The sequence below is a fragment of the Leptonychotes weddellii genome, chromosome 14, assembly GCF_054177405.1.
Source record: "Leptonychotes weddellii isolate Sample4059 chromosome 14, ASM5417740v2, whole genome shotgun sequence".
In the NCBI taxonomy this organism is placed as follows: domain Eukaryota; kingdom Metazoa; phylum Chordata; class Mammalia; order Carnivora; family Phocidae; genus Leptonychotes; species Leptonychotes weddellii.
Window position 1 is genome coordinate 15,865,124 of NC_138382.1, and position 13,046 is coordinate 15,878,169.

Consider the following 13,046-nt stretch of genomic DNA (forward strand, 5'->3'; position numbering starts at 1 on the left):
AAGAAATTTATTTCTTTATGCTCTAGTCTAAGATTTAGAGGTCAAAATGTTATAGTTTTTCCTAAGAACATTGTCTAAAATTTTCAGTGAAGTAACCAATGCAACGTCATCTCAAACCCATCCCTCCAATAGACCCTGCAGCAAGTGTCAGGATACAGTAATTACTAATTTTATCATTAAAGTATTGAGAATTTTCAAAGAGAAGGAAATGATATTCTGCCTTCTTGTGGCACCCATCAATAAAGCACCTAGCAGTTTTATATCCTTTCCATTCAAAGCACCTTTCCATTCTTTTATTAGTGATTCCTCTCATTATCTATTCAAAGTAGGGCAAAGTTTGTTTTGTGTTGTTCTATTTTTTTCCCCAATTAATAAACCTTAAGGGCAAACAGATTAGGTGACTACCAAAGATCATGCAGTAGAACAACATGGCGGTGGAAGAAACTTAGAAATTTAATCAATGTTAAACAGCAATAAGACCTCAGGGCAGCAACTTCTAACTCTGAGGTCAGGAATATGGCTAACAGAATAGTTTCTAGTGATTCAGAAAACAAGTAGAATTATGCATAGCCAGAGAGCTCTTTAGTTACAGAGCTTGTGTTAGTCCAAATAGGCCAAAGTATGCTGCACTAACAAGCAACTCTAACACTGGAGTGGTTAACACACAGAATCTTTTTTGTTCGGCTCACAAAATCTGCTGGGGTCCAGCATCTTTGCAGACCAGCTCCCTTCCAAGTGGTAATTCAGGGATCTAGGCAGTTTTCATTTTGTAGCTGTCATCTGGAACATGAAACCCCCAGCTTGCTACACAGGAGAAAAAAGAACTGGAGGGTTTCCTTTACATGCTTTAGCCCAGAAGTGACACACATCACTTCAACTTAACAGCCTTTGGTTGGAGCTAATTACATGACCCTGCCTATCTGTTAGAGCTGGAAAATGTGTCAGAGCAAATGGATATTTGGTGAGAGGTAAATGTCTCTGCTACAGTCCCATCTCCAGATAATTATGCAGGCAGAACAGGAGCTGCTAGAGTGGGTGTGAGGGGCCACTTAGGTACACTTAAAAAAAAAATAGATCCTTTTTAGTAAAGGAGTCTTGTTCTCTCTACCTTCCCCTGGATCTAAACTTCTTTACAAAAGAAGGTTAAAAATGGATACATTTATTAATGTAGTATTACCATTGAATATCATTCTAAATATTCTTGCTAAAGCAAATATGATGTAATTGCAACAGCACAGGGTTTAGAATGAGATGCTATATCCTCAGCTCTACATTGGGAATGTTACTGATTTTCTCTAGCATCAGTTTTCTTATCTATAGGATGAAAATAAAAATGCCTTGCCTTAAGGGTTGTTAGGAAAGTAGGCTATTTTGCCCTAGTCCTAAGAGCCAGGGAAGGAGTTTTGAGAAGAGACAACTGATCAGAGACATGAAGGCAGAGGAAGGATTTACAGATGAAAAGGGCTAGGAAAAATGATCTAAGAGAGGACACTATCTCAGTGTTGGGAGGGACAACTTCAAATAAGAGGATTGAAAGAAAGTCACTGGAACAGAGAGTGCAGAGGGGAACTGAACATGGACCTTGTAGGTATGTCCAGAATTTTGGTCTCTTAGAATAACTAAAAGCAAAGGGAAGACCTTGATGGAGACTTCTTTGGCTTGACATTAAGGAAATGACAAGGTCTGGTTGTATCTCGAAAGGATCACTCAGGTTGCCTTGAGGAGAATCCAGGAAGCAAAGAGTAATGTCAAGGAGACTCATTAAGGGACCATGGAAGTAGATCAACAGAGAGATGATGATAGTTTGGATTAAGGAGGTGTGGAAAAAAGGTAAGATGGAGGAAGGTATTTAAAAGTAAAACTCAACAGGACTTGATGGCAGATGGGATCTCATGTATTAGGGAGAGGGAGGTGTGGAGAATAGTTCCTAGGTTTTGGCTTGCCCAACTGGATGAATGTACATCATTCCTTGAAATTAACCCTAGAAGGAGACTAGGTGTGGGATACAGGAGGAAGATCAAGAGTTGACTTTTAGATGTGTTGAATTTTAGTTCCTTTGAGGAATTCAAGTGGAGATGACAAGAAGAAATCTCTGTGATGTATAAAATGCCTAGTGTTTCTGGCACATAGTGCAAAAAAAAAAGAATGACTGTTATTGTTGTTGTTGTTGTTATTATTATTATTATTATTATTATTATTATTATTATTATTACTACTACTACTCTTACGGCCTTCCACAAGCTACACCCAATTTACCCATCCAGACCAAAACAATACTATTTGCTTTCAGATAAAATTTGTCATCTTATTTCCATCTAATCTGTTTCCAACCTGTCCATCCTTTATGGCCCAGTTCAGATGTCACTTCCTCTATGCTCTAAGCTGTTCTGTCTGAGGCTCTCTTCTTTCTCAAAACTCTCTTTGGGCAGTCTTACTACTCACATGGATGCAAATTACCACCTGTGCTGATGTTCCTCAGTGCATAAGTATCTCAACTCCAATTTTCCTCTTGAGATTCAGACTCACATATTCAACCATATCTTGAATATCACTAATTGGTTATCCCACAGGTACCTCAAGTTTATTAGGATTATCACATACGCATCACTTTCCCTCCAACTGCTGTTTCTTCTGTGTTCTGTATCTTAATAGATATATTAAATGTAAATTATATATAAAAATGTAATTTTTAAAACAAATTTGAACATCACATTTTAGTGTCTAAGTTCCTTAAGGCACAAATAGTGTCTGTTTGTTCACCGCAGTGTATCCAGCACCTAAGGTGATGTTTGGCACAGAGTAGGGACTCATTACATACTGAAGAAATGAATTAATTACTCCTTACTCTCTTTTATTCCTCATATTCAATAAATTACCAAGTCCCATCAATTCTTCCTTCCAAATACTCTTTTAATCCTTCCTATTATCATGAATACTAACCTAGTTCAGACTACTATAATTGCATTAATAGTGTCTTAATTAATTTCTTTGCCTCCAGTCTTATCTCCTAAAGCAGAGATGGCTTATTATATCCAATACCCACACTCTCTTCTTCCTTTTGGTGATAGAAGTGAGCACCATGCCTCCCAGCTAGAGACCACATTTCCCAACCTTCCTGGCACCTTCATATGACCAAGCTACGATGTCACCTGGCCAAGGATGTTCTGATCAATAACCTGAGAACAGAAGTGACATGTGCACCTTCTGAACCACATTCTTAGAAATGTTCGTCCTCCTCTTCTTTCACCTTTCTGTAGTCTGGATTGTGACAAGATAGTGGTGAGTCAGGTTCAGCCTTACAAGTGAAAACCTTAGGGGATGAAGGAGCCAAAAGATAAAAGGAACCCTATCCTCTTGGACTTTTTGCCACCTCAAACTTTTATGAGAGAGAAAAATAAATCTATCTTATGGAAACCATGATTATTTGGCTTCCATTAAAATAACCAAACCAATGCCCTAACTATTAATCCCTTCTTTCTCCCAGCCAGAATCTTTCTCTTGAAATGCAGCTAAAACAATGTTATTACATTGTAAATCTGACCAGAACTTCCCCCTTGTCTTATTATTTATTTATTTATTTATTTATTTATTTATTTATTTATTAAAGTGATCTCCATGCCTCATGTGGGGCTCGAACTCATGACCCCAGATCAAGAGTGGCATGCTCTACCAACTGAGCCATCCAGGTGCCCCTCCCCTTGTCTTATTTATTTTTGTAGCCTTCCGAGGGCTTAGTACATGATCTTGTTTATAGCAAACACTCAATAATATTTATTGTTGATTGATAAATTATGAAGTTTTTCTAGTAGAACCTAAGTTATGAAATTTAACTCTTACTTGTGTGTGACATCATGCATAATCACTGAATGAGATAGCAGCTTGAGGTTTCCTCAACTTCTGTAGTCACCCTGGGCTGGGCTTCACTCCCCAGCTCCATTATCTGATGACCAAACAAAGGGTCAGCAATCTTTCTGATGATGAGAATTATCCATAAAGGACAGAATTCCCCCAAGTGCCACTGACCACTGTAATGGCAAGGAAGGAATACAATAAGAAATTGGCAGAAGCAGAGAAAACAACACAGAACTCTGTTGAGTGAGAGGCAGTAGAAAGTCATTAGATATTGGTTCGTACTTGGTGATGAAGGCTGTACTTGTGACCACTACAGATTAAACCATTATAATATCTTGAGGTGCTGCATTTCTACTGGGAAGATGATCATTTAAAATTTAGATTTCTATTCAGCTAATGTTCCTTGAGGCCCTACTCTATGCCAAGAGCTGTCCATGAAAAAAATTTCCTAAAATAGTTCAAAAGTTCTACTCCCCCTCCAGAGAGGTAGATGACCTGAGTCTTAGCAGGATCTCCCAGAATAGGACCATATTTGAAGTCCCCCCTACATGCATTCTCCCAAGTTCTAATCCACTCAGCTCCTAGAGTTGTGCTAAAATGGGGATAGTGTCAGAGACTTCATCAAGTTCAAAGCTACCTCCTCCCCCAAATGTATGTTTTTAAAATATTTGTTAATTTTTTTACTTGTATAAAAAGTATTTTGTCTGATAACTATGAGTTGTCAGTGAGATTCTCTCATAAAGTGCTATTTATAACGCAGTTGTTTTTCACAAAGTACTCCATTACACTTGTCATTTGGAAATGAGAGCCACATTTTTGTGTGACACACAGAACAAATTAAACCAGACAAATAAAAGCACCTGGGCAACTGATACCTTCAGCTGGGTCCCTACAATTCCTCATTAGTTTATATTTACTTTCTCTTCTTTTTCTTTTTTTTTAAATTTATTCAAATTTTACAGCTCAAAGAAATTAGCTAATCTAGATATTAAAAGGCAATGAGTATCATTTGGAACTGAAAGTGTCCTTGTTCATAGTGAAGTTTTTAAGTGATCCAAGTTTTTGTTGTTTTCCCCATGGACTCTAGTTCACAAGGCAGAGAAGTTTTAAAGTAATGTAAATAACACAAATTCCCAATTGCTTAAAAAAAATTACAGCTTGCTTTCTAAAAACTTACTCAGTTTTAAACCGACTAAAGTTTAGAAAATTCCTGTAGTTGACCTGAGCAGAAGAAACACCTGAAGCCTTGAGGCACAGTAACTTTTAGAAGAAAAAAACACATTAATATTTCATGTGGAAGGAATTTTTCAAGGTGCATATCAGTTGTCCAAACCAGTGAGATCACTCACTTTCACCACCAGTTTGTGTCTTTTGAGTTCCATTTGGTATGATTACCTCTAGTCTTATTTTTACTGTTTTTTATCTCATAAAAGTAGTTATCATTATATAGCAATAATAATAATAAAGTATATGTAATATTTTTTCCCCTGGACATTAAACAATAAGCATATTTTGACTGCAGCTACATGTTCTTCATGGCCATTATAATAGGCAGAATAATTGTTCCTCCAGATGTTTATGTCCTAATTCCTGGAACCTGTTACTGTTACCTTACATGGCAGAAGCAAACTTGCAGATGTGATCAAGTTAAGGACTTTGAGATAGGGAGATTATTTTGGATTATCTAATCAGCTGGGTCCTTCAACGTAGAGAAACATTCCCAGCTGTGCTCAGAAGATGTGACTGTAGAAGACTGGTCAGAGGGATACAACATTGCTGGATTGAAGAAGGAGAAAGGGGGTCATGAGCCAAGGAATACCTCTAGAAGCTGGTAAATTCAAAGAAACAGATTTTCCCTTAATAATGTTCAAACTTGGGGACATTTGTATTGTTAGTGTTGCATTATTTGTGCTTTGCTCTGGTGCTGTGCTCACATAATATTCCTAGAGAGCTAGACTGGACAACGGAACAGGGCATAACTCAAGAGGGAAAAATAGAATAAATAAATCATTTTAAATAAATCAAGATGGAGGGGCGCCTGGGTGGCTCAGTTGGTTAAGTGTCTGCTTTCAGCTCCGGTCAGAATCCCAGGGTCCTGGGATCTAGTCCCATGTCAGGCTTCCTGCTCAGTGAGGAGTCTGCTTCTCCTCCCTCTGTCTGCTGCTCCCCCTGCTTGTGCTCATGTTCTCTTTTTTTCTGTCAAATAAATAAATAAAATCTTTTAAAAAATAAATCAAGATGGAAAAATAGAATAAACGAAATAAAATAGTTAAATTTTACAGTTACTTTAGCTTATGTCTTATTTTGACAGAAGTTTCTGGAGCCAAACTTGGAAATACCTTTTCCATTGTGTTCTGATGGATGGGCAGAAAGTCATGATAAATATTGGGAGGGTGACCCCAGGAAAGTGAGGGGCAGGACTTCTCTGAAGTCACAGTAGTCACTTTCCTCAAGGTAGACAGCTACATATTAGTTGATCAGACACTTGACTATTAGCTCCCAATAAGTCTTAGTTATTAGTAATTAATTGTGACCCAAGGGAATGTTATACAGCCATGAAAACTATCATGCATATTCATTTTTTAATAGATGTTCATGATATGTTGGTAGAAAAAGAAGGTAATGGAATAGTATGAGAATATTAGTCAACTGTTATTTGGAAAATTTTGGAAGGATGGCAATCTCCGGGCAGTAGGCTTTCAGGAGAGGTATTTTCTGTTTGGTTATCAACATAACTTTTTTTTTTTTTTTTACAATAACTGTGAACTACCAGTACTATATAATAATAAATGTTTCTAAATGTGTAACAACACTAATGTGAACTTTCCAGAGTCAGATTTTCATTAGTAGCTGTACAAACATGCTGGGGATAACAATTCCCCTTGGAGCCTCAGAGCTGGTTACCCCATGGCAGACAAAAGTAGAAAACTGACGTGGCTTGAAAAATACCAGCGACATTTCTCATCAGGACACCCTGAGAACCATTCAAAAACTTGTGAATGAAGTTTGATTGCCCATCTGCGTCTCAAAAACCCTCCAGGGATAGGAAAGACAGCCACAATCCTAGCCCATGTTAAGCAATTATACAGAGATAAAAAAAAAAAATCAACAACTTGCTCTTGGAGTAATAGATATCATTCCAGGACCAATCCTGTACTTTACCAGCACAGGACAATGTCTAAGAAGGGCTTAAAATTAGAGGCTAACTAATGCCATGACTCAAGATGCTCAGAATACTTGAAGTAGAGTAATTGAGAAATTTATGAAGAATCCATATTTTACCTCATCTGTAACTATCAGTTGAAGATTATCCTTGCATTACAGTCCTGGTATATAATGTTCCAAGTTAGTCCTCTGACTCCGGAACTCATTGTTCCTATGTAAGACATGTCATAAGAGAAAAGGAAGTTGCCATAAGTGAAGATGGACTGAAAGCACTTGTAATTCTTTCCAGTAAGAGATATGTGAAGGGCTCTTCATGTCTTACAGAGCACCAAAATGGTTTCTGGGAGGGGGATAGGACAGAATGTATACATGTGTATGGAACACCACCTTTAAGTGTGATTTTGCCAACATTCAGGACTGGATTTTGAATCAAGACCTTACTATACTTCATAGAAATATTATGGAGTTGAAAACTCTGAAGAGGTTAGCATTACATAATATCCTTATCTGACTTAGAATGGACTTTACGCCATCAGTTCAAATACAAATGACCAAAATGGCAGACATTGAGTACAAACTTTTTGTTGATACCAAAAAGAAGCAGATTCAGCTGAATTTCCTAACTTCTACGTTTAAATCATCAGAGACTCTATTGTTGCAGAAGCTTAGACTTCTAGCTATAATTCAAAGAAATCAGCAGTAGCTGTTCAAGAACAAAACACATAGTTATGTGATTGAACTACAGTCACCCAAAACTATTAGGAAACAGAGGTTCAGGCTTAAGTTGGCAGAATTTTTAAAAGTACTGCATTTGTAGTATAGTAAAGATATAGAAGGCAAGATTTGATGTATAAGTACTTTATTGTAGTATTTGTCTTTTACAGAAAAAACACCAAAAAAAAAAAAAAGCTTATGTCCGTTTTACTCTTCAATTGCTTAGATGAAAGAATATTGGCCTAACCCATCCTGGTTTGGAATATAAGGCTTTCAAATCTAGTATTGTCAAAGTTTCTTATAAACATTCATCTTCAAAATTAAGTTTGAAAATATAGGAATTGTCTGTATTTACATTGAAACAGGTTTTACTGGATTTGTGGCCAGAGCCATGATATAATAAACTCATTTATAAGTTTTCTTTCTCTTCTTGAAGTAGAATTACCAGCAGTGTTCTGACTGGGGTGTGAAAGGCAGACAAAAGAAAATTTTAAGTATAACATACAACTAGCCTTCAAATGATACCATTTGATACCACTGATTGTACAAAAAGTACTTTCTTAATGTAGGACACCTGAGAGAAGCCAGACTCTAAATCTATAACTGTTGAAAAGAAAGGACATTTTGTACAAAATTAGCAGCTTATTTTATAGTAATTATATTGTAGTGATGTAAGCACTCTTCATAATTTTTAAAAAGCAGCTTTCTTATTATTTCTATCATATATAACCCATCTTTCTCTAGCAAAACAGTTATAGAGAGGCAGTCCTACTCAATTTGGATTTATAATCAGGTTTTCACAGTCTAAAGATCACAGAATTACCATTCTTGGTGATCCTAAACTTTCGTTAAAAAGTTGGTTTTTAAGAAGAAGAAGAAGGTAGCGGGAGGGGAGGAATGAAGCGGGGGAAATCGGAGGGGTGGACGAACCATGAGAGATGATGGACTCTGAAAAACAAACTGAGGGTTCTAGAGGGGAGGAGGGTGGGAGGATGGGTTGGCCTGGTGGTGAGTATTGAGGAGGGCACATTCTGCATGGAGCACTGGGTGTTGTGCACGAACAATGAATCATGGAACACTTCATCTAGAACTAATGATGTAATGTATGGGGATTAACATAAGAATAAAAAAAAAAAGTTGGTTTTTATATAAGTGTTAAATTCTTATATGCTTCAGAAGGAGAAGTCTTATTTCATCATCAATGATTTCCATAGATTTCATCATCTACCAAAGACATCTTCAGAAGTTCAAAGGCTAGTGGCCAAGTAGAGAGGTCTCAGATTTTAAGATAACCCTTACATTAAAAATTTTTACTAAGTGATTTCCACCTCAAACAAAACCTCACCAGTCTCTGAAATATATGGGTGTCAATGGCCACTTATAATTTTAAAAAATATGTTAAGTAAATTTAGAAGCTCAGGAGGTGTCTTTGAGTGCTTGGTATATTATCAGTGAAAGGACGTCTCAACTGGCCGGAACCCCAAAACATTTGACACAGTGTCTCAGGCAAGAAATGAAAAAAACATATTTAAGGAAAGCTTTTGTTTTCCAAGGACCATCAGCTGATTGAATAATGGTTTTACATTTCAGCATCTGCTGGGAAGGAGCACTACCACTGAGAGAGGTTACCACCTTGCTTTATAGACACCAAACCAGTGAAACAGTGGCACTGTTCTACAGTGAGAAAGGACAGATGGGGTTCTTAGCTCTCTCCAGCTCCTGATCCCAGCTTTCCTGGGGATCTGGAGATGGATAGCTGGTGCCAGATGCGTGCTGAAAGAATTCTCAGGAAACTCATGGAAATAGTTAAATTCACAGTAAACCTGATTTAAGTTACTGAGTAGCCAAAAATTTACTTTTTGCCTATGGATCTTCAGCCCCAGTAGGGGTCTACCTTTCAACTTGTTCCTAAATGTTCACTTCCCTTCTGTGAGTAATCATCATCATCATCATCATCAGTAACACTTGTGGTCTTACTCTTTGCTAGGTACTGTGTTAACAATACTGCATGCATTATTTATCATTTTTTTATTCTCATATGATGCTGAGATGGGTGTTCTCCTTATTTACAAGTATAGAAAATGGTTTAGATCGTTCCTATTTCACACAGGGGCTAAGTGGTACAGTCCAGTGTTGAACCCAGGCAGTCTAACTCACAGCCCACTATCTTCACCACTATTCTACCAACCACTTCACTCAATAAAGGAAAAAGTATTAATCATCATTGAAAATTTCACAGATTATAATTATGCCAGTGTTCACTACCAACTAAGTAACCATATCATCTTCTCTAAGAGCTTCTCTATGTTTTATAAAATGTCTCATTCTTGCTCTAGGCATAAACACTGGCGAGTGGGGGGGTGGGTGCATAGAGAAGGGGGCCTTCTCACCACTGGAGAGCTGATTAATTTACAATTAGCAAAGACGAAAAGGTCCCTTTCTGAAACTTTTGCTTGGGGGCCTAGAATTAAAACTTAGTCACTGAATCCTGTCTCTTTTTTGGGGGAAGAAGATCTATCTCTAGGTCTCAAGTTCCCTCTCCACAGCTCAACTGAGACAGTCCCCTGATGTGGAATTTCAATGTGGAGTCTCTGCAGGCGATCTGTATATAGTCTTTCGTGCTTATTCTCAAAACTCGATCTTTTACTTTTTTCAACCGTATATTATAAAAAATTTTAAATATACAGAGAAAATGAAAGTATTTTAAAAAATAGTACAGTGGACTGCCATAGACCCATCACCACCTAGATTCAACACCCTTATACCTGCTACCTCTTTGTTAATATATTTAGGCATATTTAAACATATTTATTTACAATGACCCTTCACTACTTAATACTGTAGTTAAGAACATCCTCTTATATAATCACATACCCTTAACATATCTAAGAAAATTAACATTATTGCTCTAATATCATATAATACCCAGTCCAAACTCATATTCCCCCATTTGTTTCAAACTTGTTTCTTATGGTTTATTTTTTTAAAATTAGTATTAAAAAAAAATATGGGAAAAAAATTAGTATTAAGACAATGTATATGCATTGCATTTGCTTGCTGTATCACTTTGGTATTTTTTATTCTAAAAGAATCTTTCCCTATCTGTCCTTTTTTGTGTGTGACACCAACATTTTAAGGAAACTAAGAAGTTTTTGTATGATGTTCCACATTCTGTATGTGTTTGCTTCCTCTTCGAGTCATTAACTTGTTCCTCTTGCCCTTATAATTCCTATAAACTGGGAAGTTTAAGGGTTTGAAAAGATTTTGGCAGAAGTACTTCATAGGTGATGCTTTCGGTCTTGGGGTACATGAGGTCAGCTATGTCATTCTTTCTAATCTAACATGAGATCTTGGCTTTGTAAAGATATTTCTTGGGGCACCTGGGTAGCTCAGTAGGATAGGTATACAACTCTTGATTTTGGCTCAGGTCATGATCTCAGGGTTGTGAGATTGAGTGTTGGCCTCTGTACTGGGCATGGAGTCTGCTTAGGATTCTCTCTCTCTCCCTCTGCCCCACCCCCAGCTCACACTCACATACTCTCTCTCTCTCCAAAAAAAAAAAAAAGATATTTCTTTCTCTTTGAAATTAACAAGAAATCTGTGGGATTATACTTAGGCATCATTCAAATACACTGTTCCACTACATCTTTTCATGTAATGGCTTTATAATCCATTGATGATCCTTCCATTAACTGGCTTTCCTTCTTGTATAGAGTTTGAAATAATTATTTTTCTCCATATGGTTATGACACCAACTTAATAGGTTCATGTGCTTTTAATTTGGGAGTTTGATTTCAATTTTAGAGTTTTTCTTTTTAATTGATTTTACCTTTCTATATAAAAAATGCTTATAGAGTTCAAAGTTTAAAGTATATGAAAAGATATATACCCAAAAAAATTGAAAGCAAGAACTCAAACAGATATTGGTATGCCCATATTCATAGTAACATTATACACAGTAGCCAAAAGGTGGAAGGAACCAAGTGCCCACTGATGGATGAATGAAGAAAAAAATGTGGTACACTCTCACAATAGAATATTATTCAGCCTTAAAGAGGAAGGAAATTCTGATATATGCTACAAGGATGAACCTCAAAGACATTATGATAAGTGAAATAAGCCAGTCACAAAAAAATAAATACTGTATGAGTCCACTTATATGAGGTGTACCTAAAGTAAAAAATTCATCAAAGAGAAAGTATAATGATTGTTGGAATTTGGGGGAGGGGAGAATGAGAAGTTGTTTAATGGAGGGGTGCCTGGGTGGCTCAGTCATTAAGCATCTGCCTTTGGCTCAGGTCATGATCCCAGGGTCCTGGGCTCAAGCCCCGCATCAGGCTCCCTGCTCAGAGGGAAGCCTGCTTCTCCCTCTCCCACTTCCCCTGCTTGTGTTCCCTCTCTCACTGTGTCTCTCTCTGTCAAATAAATAAATAAAATCTTTTAAAAAAAGTTGTTTAATGGATATAGTTTTAGTTTTTCAAGATGAAAAGAATTTTGAATACTGAATGCATAACAATGTGAAAATAGATAACACTACTGAACTATACATTTAAAAATAGTTAAGATGGTAAATTTTACGTTATGTGTATTTTACCAAAATTAAAATGTTTTAAATTAAAAATAAAAATTAAATTTAAATTAATTTAAATTAAAAATACAGACTCAGGATGGATTTACTAGTGAATGCTACAAAACATTTAAAGAATTAAGGCCTGAGGAGCAAGATGGTGGAGGAGTAGGAGACTTAAATTTCGTCTGGTCTCAGGAATTCAGCTAGATAGGGATCAAACCATTCTGAACACCTACGAACTCAACAGGAGATCGAAGAAAATAATAGTAGCAACTCTCTGAACAGAAAAGTGACCACTTTATGGAAGGTCTCTTACGATTTCTTTAATGTATATTTTTCTGGGGTCATTGTTACCCTGTTAGCATTTTGTTCTCTCATTCATCTATTCTCCTCTGGATAAAATGACAAGATGGAAAAATCACCTCAAAAAAAAGAACAAGAGGCAGTACCAACTGCCAGGGACCTAATCAATACAGACATTAGTAAGATGTCAGAACTAGAGTTCAGAATGATGATTTTAAAGATATTAGCTGGACTTGAAAAAAGCATGGATGACATTAGAGAAATCCTTTCTGGAGACATAAAATAACTAAAATCTAACCAAGTCAAAATCAAAAAGGCTATTAATGAGGTGCAATCAAAAATGGAGGCAGAAGAGAGAATTAGTGATATAGAAGATCAAATGGTGGAAAACAAAGAAGCTGAGAAAAAGAGAGATAAACAACTACTGGATCACAAGGGCAGA

At 36.7% G+C, this 13,046-nt stretch overlaps 1 pseudogene; it reads left to right on the plus strand.

Moving 5' to 3' along the window:
- The first annotated feature begins 4,449 nt into the window (after positions 1–4,449).
- On the plus strand, positions 4,450–7,720 carry LOC102730836 (replication factor C subunit 5 pseudogene; annotated as a pseudogene).
- The last annotated feature ends 5,326 nt before the right edge of the window (positions 7,721–13,046 follow it).